At 38.5% G+C, this 6,034-nt stretch overlaps 1 long non-coding RNA gene across 1 annotated transcript; it reads right to left on the bottom strand.

Moving 5' to 3' along the window:
- Positions 1 to 870: 870 nt before the first annotated feature.
- Positions 871 to 4,093, bottom strand: LOC108527230 (uncharacterized). Its single transcript, XR_001884751.1, has 3 exons — positions 3,956 to 4,093; positions 2,806 to 2,868; positions 871 to 1,054 (listed from the first exon to the last, which is right to left on the bottom strand). It is a non-coding gene; the product is annotated as an uncharacterized LOC108527230 (long non-coding RNA).
- Positions 4,094 to 6,034: the final 1,941 nt, after the last annotated feature.

Raw genomic sequence — 6,034 nt, 5'->3', positions numbered from 1 at the left:
CCAGCCCTTTGGGAGTCTGAGGCGGGCTGATCCCTTGAGGTCAGGAGCTTGAGACCAGCCTGACCAACATGATGAAAACCTGTCGCTACTAAAAATATGAAAATTAGCTGGGTGTGGTGGCACACGCCTGTAATCCCAGCTACTTGGGAGGCTGAGGTGGGAGAATTGCTTCAACCTGGGAAGCAGAGGCTGCAGTGCGCCACGATCATGCCACTGCCCTCCAGCCTGGACGACAGAAGAAAAAAAAAAAAGAATTAGGCCACACATAAAATACACTAACACTAATGATAGATGATGAGCTTAAAAAAAAAAAAAATCTGCTGATGCACCCATGAGAGGGGAGACAGCACTGTTCTCTCTTGCAGTTTTCCCTTAGCAGCCCCTTATCTGCAGACTTAAACTAGGAGCCCCTGGCAGAGTCCCACCTCCAGCATCATCAAGTGTAGAAGGAAAGTGAGAGACATTGATTGACTTTATGTCTGATTTACTAGTTTGCTAAGGCAGAGATTTTAAAGATAGAAAACTGCCTGGCCTGGCCCAGCCCATGATAGATAGGGATGGGTAAGAAGCTCCTGAGATGTTGCAGTATGTGACCTGATTTCAGACTTGTCGGATTAGAGGTTTTATAGGGTTTTTTGCTCTTGTTTTGATTAAGCTTGTTTGACGTGCAGGGTGTCTCCTACCTGTGTTCCAGCCACCTGATTTCCTTCCTCAAGAAAACTAATGTTTACTTACACTATTTAAATTAGTTATTCCCAGGGCTACTTTTATGACTTTTTTTTTGGATGCAGTTTCACATAATAACGTGGCAGGCTCGTGTTGCTAGGAAAAACTGATTCCAGCATTTAGATTCTTTGAATGTATTGTTGCATTCTTTCGGAGGCTCAAGCTATCCACATGAAGTAGATGAATTTGACTCAGTATTATTGTCCATAGGTACTCTAGTGTAACACATCAGCCCTAGTATGCAAGTTTGTGCTTATTTCAGTTACATTAAAATCTGAGTTGTCTGGATCATTTCCTCCTCTGGCTTAGTAATGCAGGACAAGATAATCTGAAATCACAGAAGAATAAAAAATCTGCTGAGTTATTTACTCCAGCAGGATCTCTTAAGACTGTTCAAATTTCAGACCTAATTGGTAATCTGTGAAATATTAAAGTCTCTAACTAAGCTGTTTCATTTCAGATTCTTCCCAAAACCTTGAGATAGGGGGAAAGAATCATCTTTAATGTGTCAACTCATGACTATTGAGGCAATGATCATTTTTTAAATCGAGGAAAATGCTTATTAGATTGTTGAAGCTGCTTAGAGGGGCAAAAGAAATGATAAGGCTGGTATCTCTGGTGCTTCGTATTTGGTTCATTTAAGTGTATGACCTGTAGGGATAGTGTCAAAGCTAAGGCTTTTGGACAGAAGTGTGAAATAGTTTGTAAAGATTGGGTTTGGAGTCTTGCAAGTCTTTTTTTCTGCATACTCCTGCTCTTTACAGTCACCGCCTGGCTAGGCCTACCAGTTTTGGAAATTCTTGAATTTCCTTTTTACCCAGTCAGTAATTTTCTTTACTCTGTGGGGTTGGTCTCAGGTAGTTCTGCAGTTGATCTGTTCATTAACTGGTAAGAAATGCGAGACACACTGTGGTGTCCAGCATTAGGTCTGCAAATGTTAGATACAGGCGTTGATCTCTAGGAACTAGTTTAGTTGGAGAGACAGTAAGGTAGGAAAGTGTGTAAGGGATGGCTTACAGAAGGTTCATTCCTACTGTTGTCTATTGCTGACCTCTTAATTGACAATTGACTTTCAAGATGGTAGAAATGCTGCTTTTCGTGACTAAAATGTTTTATGGCTCAGAGAGCCTTATTTCCTAATTCTCCAGCGTAAAACACTGATTTAGGGAATATGAAATGTATGTTTATGTATGGCAGGAGCAAAGAATCTGAGGCCAGACTCTAAGTTTGATTTCTAGCTCTGCCGAATAATAGCTTGGGTAACCTCATTTGACCTCTCTGCTTCTTTATCTGCTTAATATACTAATCTAGCTCTATGGTAATTGGAAGGATTAGCGTGTAAAGAACAGATCCTAACATAATACTGAGCTTTATGTAGTGCTGGTTATTACTGTTTTCTGACTTGGCAAAGATGCTGCTTCACCATAAACATAAAAAGACTGAATGTCTTCCTAGTGTGTGGGAAAATGGTTTGTTCATTTATGTGTTTGTTTCACAAAATAGATAACATTAAATATAACTCTCTGAAGTGAGGCATAGATTTTGTGAAAGCACAGTGAATGTTCATTTACCAACAGTGAATAGCAAAATCGGATGTTTTGAGTAAATAACATTTTGATTTTATTAAAATTATATATGTAATCCATTTTCTGTGGGTTAGGTAATAATAAAGTTTATCTTTGCAACTGCTAAATTGAAGTTTTATTTTTTAATCCAAAGTATTTAGGCCCTTTCACTGTATGACTTCAAGAGGCGCCATTTATGCAGACTGTCATATGAATGGTCCTCTCCCGAAAGCTGTGCGCTATGGTTAGCCCTGCCAGAGGATGCTTACTGGGAGGGAGACAGCCCTCCAATATCTACATGCTTCCATGCTTCCTAATTTATCTCAGAGTTAGTATGCAGAGTGTGAGAGACTATTTTAATTTTTCTTTCCTGATGGTTTGGATTTTATACAAAATTATGTTACTGGCACAATTGGATTGAGAATGCAAATCTGAGCGAAATGTAACTTGTTTTTTGTTTGCTTCGCTGAAAAGTTCATCTGCTCTGCTTCCATCTGTTCTTGTCTTGCCTTACCTATTACGGAGTCCTCAGGCATTAAATTTTGTTGTGATTGCTGCATTTGAAACCAGAAGTAACCTGAAGAAAAAGGGTCGAGTAAGTAAATACATGGTAGCTATACTAGTATAGTCACTAGCTTATAGGCCAGGAAAAGTACCTGTTTATGCCCTATGGTTTTTAAAGAATGTTGATTTGTCTGTAAATCAACCAGCCTTGAGGAAAGCAGGCTACAGTATCACAGGAGTGAAAAAATGTGGACATATTAAACTGTTTTTAAGGGCTTTTGTCTTTATCAGAACAACAATATAAACATTTAGAATGTTAATTGGATTTTGGTTATTAGGAGAATGGTTAATTTTATTTAAATTAATTTTATGTATTTCTTTAATGAGCAAGTGAAAAAAACAACTTGGGAAAAAAGCAGGTGCCCTTAGCAACAATTTTTCTCTTTATTTAGATATTGAACGTTGGCATAAATACCAGGATTACAGTTCATAATGTCCTTCTCCTTCAGCAGGGAAGACTAGAACAGTAATTATAGGCCTAAAGAATATTGTTACAAAAGGGGACCTTCCAGTAGAAAGCAGCATATAGCAATAAGATTTAACTCATTCTAATAATAATAAAGTGTTCAGTCAATTTTAGTGCTAGAGAGAACCTTTTAAATGTTCAAGGGGCATTTTAGAAGGCTGGAGAGGTAAATGATTTGTCTGTGGTCACGTATCACATTGGTACAATTTAAAATTGCGGGAATTAAATTCAAGTGTGCTAACTCCTTGAGCGCCCCGCCCGCCCCCGCCCCGCCCTGCCCGTGCCCTGCTGCCCTGCCCTGCCCTGCCCTGCACTAGGTACACCAGGCTCTGCTTAGTTGAATTTAACTGTCTAGTGTGAAATTAGCTCCTCCTTCACAAGCTCTTAAATAGAAGTTCTTTGATAAAGAGATTAGTTGACTTATATGCTCTCCTCTTTTGACTTCATTTAATCCCAAAGAGATATTTAGCTTCTTAACTTCTTTACCAGCCCCCAAACCCCTTCCTGCCCTGGTCTGTTAACTCTTACCTTTTCTTCACTTCCTTTCCTATTGAGTTTAGACTTTATTTTTCGCAACCAACAGAAGCCAGCTTGGCTAGTTTAAGCAGAAATGATACTAAGAATTATTAGGTACCTCACACATTCTTCAGGAGGGCCAAAGAAAAGAGGGAGCCAGGAACAAACTTCAGAATCACATCACGGTGATTTCACTGCTCACACTGTGTACAACACATTCTACAGTGTGTGCGGTATGATTGTTGATGTCAAGCACAGAATGCTACCACTAGAACTCTGTTGCTATCTTAGTGGTAACTAACTGCAGTTCTCTCCAGAATGGATTATTTCTTTGCTTGTGATGCACAGGGAGTGCTGCATGCACACTACCAACCTCATTTTGCCCTAAATGCTTCCAGGCAGTCCTTTTGTGTGACCACAGGTAAGTTTTCTTTTCTACAAGTTACTTTAAATTTTTACAATTTTCTTAATCTCCCAGCTCCAACATTATACTAAGGAGTGGGAGCTAAAGGAACATATGAATGAGTGGGGGAATTTTTTAATAGTTAACATAGACAGATGACTAAAACTACACATAAGGGCCTGAAATGAATTACCAACTTGAAAAACCAAGTACAATTTTATGAAAGAAGAAAACCCACAATCTACATCATTTTTTACATAAAATGGATTAAAGAAAAAAACAAGTTCATTAGTTTTTGCTAATAAATCTTATGATTTTAGTGTTCACCACATAAAACAAGCTTTTAAAAATTTTCCCTAATTTTAATCAGGATGAATACAGAAGAACATATCCTACCTCACCTGCTAAGTTATATACCCACTCCCAGAACCTAAAATACGCAATGGGTTTGTTAATAGTGCCTTGAGGACCATGGCACACAGCAATCCCAGTGAACTGTGTTACTAAGCTAGGTCCTTTCTTTTCATTCAGCATTCTGAGACATCTCTGTCAAATCATTCATGAGATACAGAGTTCATTAAGATAGACAGCTACATTATTTAAATCACTAAAGTCTTGTTTTTATTTTTTGAGCTGGTGCTAAAAAAAAAAGTTCAGGCAATGAAGTGTTATGTCATTCATCAAATCAGGAACCATAGAAAATGGAGAAGCTTAACTGCCATGAGTCTACTAATTATAGTGCTGAATATTCAAAGGACATTTTTACCAACAAGAACTTCATGAGTGTCTTATGAAGGAATAGTTGACACCCTCTTTAGCTGTGATGCCAATATTTGGAAATCTTTGAAAAAACAAAGAGGAAAAAAAGATGGAGACAAGGTTTTTAATCTTTCCAGAAAACTCAAAAAATGACTCTAGAAATAAACAAGAACATAATAGCCCTGTAATCTGGCTCTGCTCTTCATATATTAATAGTATCCTAACTCACACCTCCAGTACCTTCTCTTAAGACCTTGACTACTCAAACAATGAAATAAACTGCTGGATGCCAAAAAGTTTTGCTCTTCCTTCCAGTTAGTTAGTACCACAGTGCCATGAACAAAATAAGCAGTGAATAAACATTTGTAAGTAAATTCATATTTCAGAATCACGAAACATTTTAGAGCATGTTGATTTCATGCAGTATCAAAGATGGGCAAAATGGTTTACCATCTAATAGATAATTCCAGGTCAAAATAGTATACACCAATTTTTCAATCAAAGCAGTTTTTTTCTATGTTTATCTTAATAAGACTATACTTTTCTGGTTGCCAGTTCAAAAAGGAAAAAAAATTAATGACATTATGGCTTAAATTTACCTTTTTCATGAAGCACCACTTCACAGTTATGAAGGATTGAAAATAGCCATTTTAACTCCTGTGCTGTTTACTGTCCCTGCCAAACATTTGACATTTACTGCTTATGTAGTAAGCCGGGCCTGATGGCTCATGCCTGTAATCCCAGCACTTTGGGAGGCCGAGGCGGGCGGATCACGAGGTCAGGAGATCGAGACTATCCTGGCTAACATGGTGAAACACTGTCTCTACTAAAAATATAAAAAATTAGCTGGGCAAGGTGGTGGGTGCCTGTAGTCCCAGCTACTCAGGAGGCTGAGGCAGGAGAACGGCGTGAACCTGGGAGGTGGAGCTTGCAGTGAGCTGAGATTGGGCCACTGCCCTCTAGTCTCCAGCGAGACTCTGTCCCCCCCACCAAAAAAAAAAAAAAAAAAAGATTAAGAAACAGTCTCTGAAGCCA

This window comes from Rhinopithecus bieti, unplaced genomic scaffold (assembly GCF_001698545.2).
Source record: "Rhinopithecus bieti isolate Rb0 unplaced genomic scaffold, ASM169854v2 scaffold_2453, whole genome shotgun sequence".
NCBI lineage: Eukaryota > Metazoa > Chordata > Mammalia > Primates > Cercopithecidae > Rhinopithecus > Rhinopithecus bieti.
This window is presented reverse-complemented; position numbering and strand designations above follow the sequence as displayed.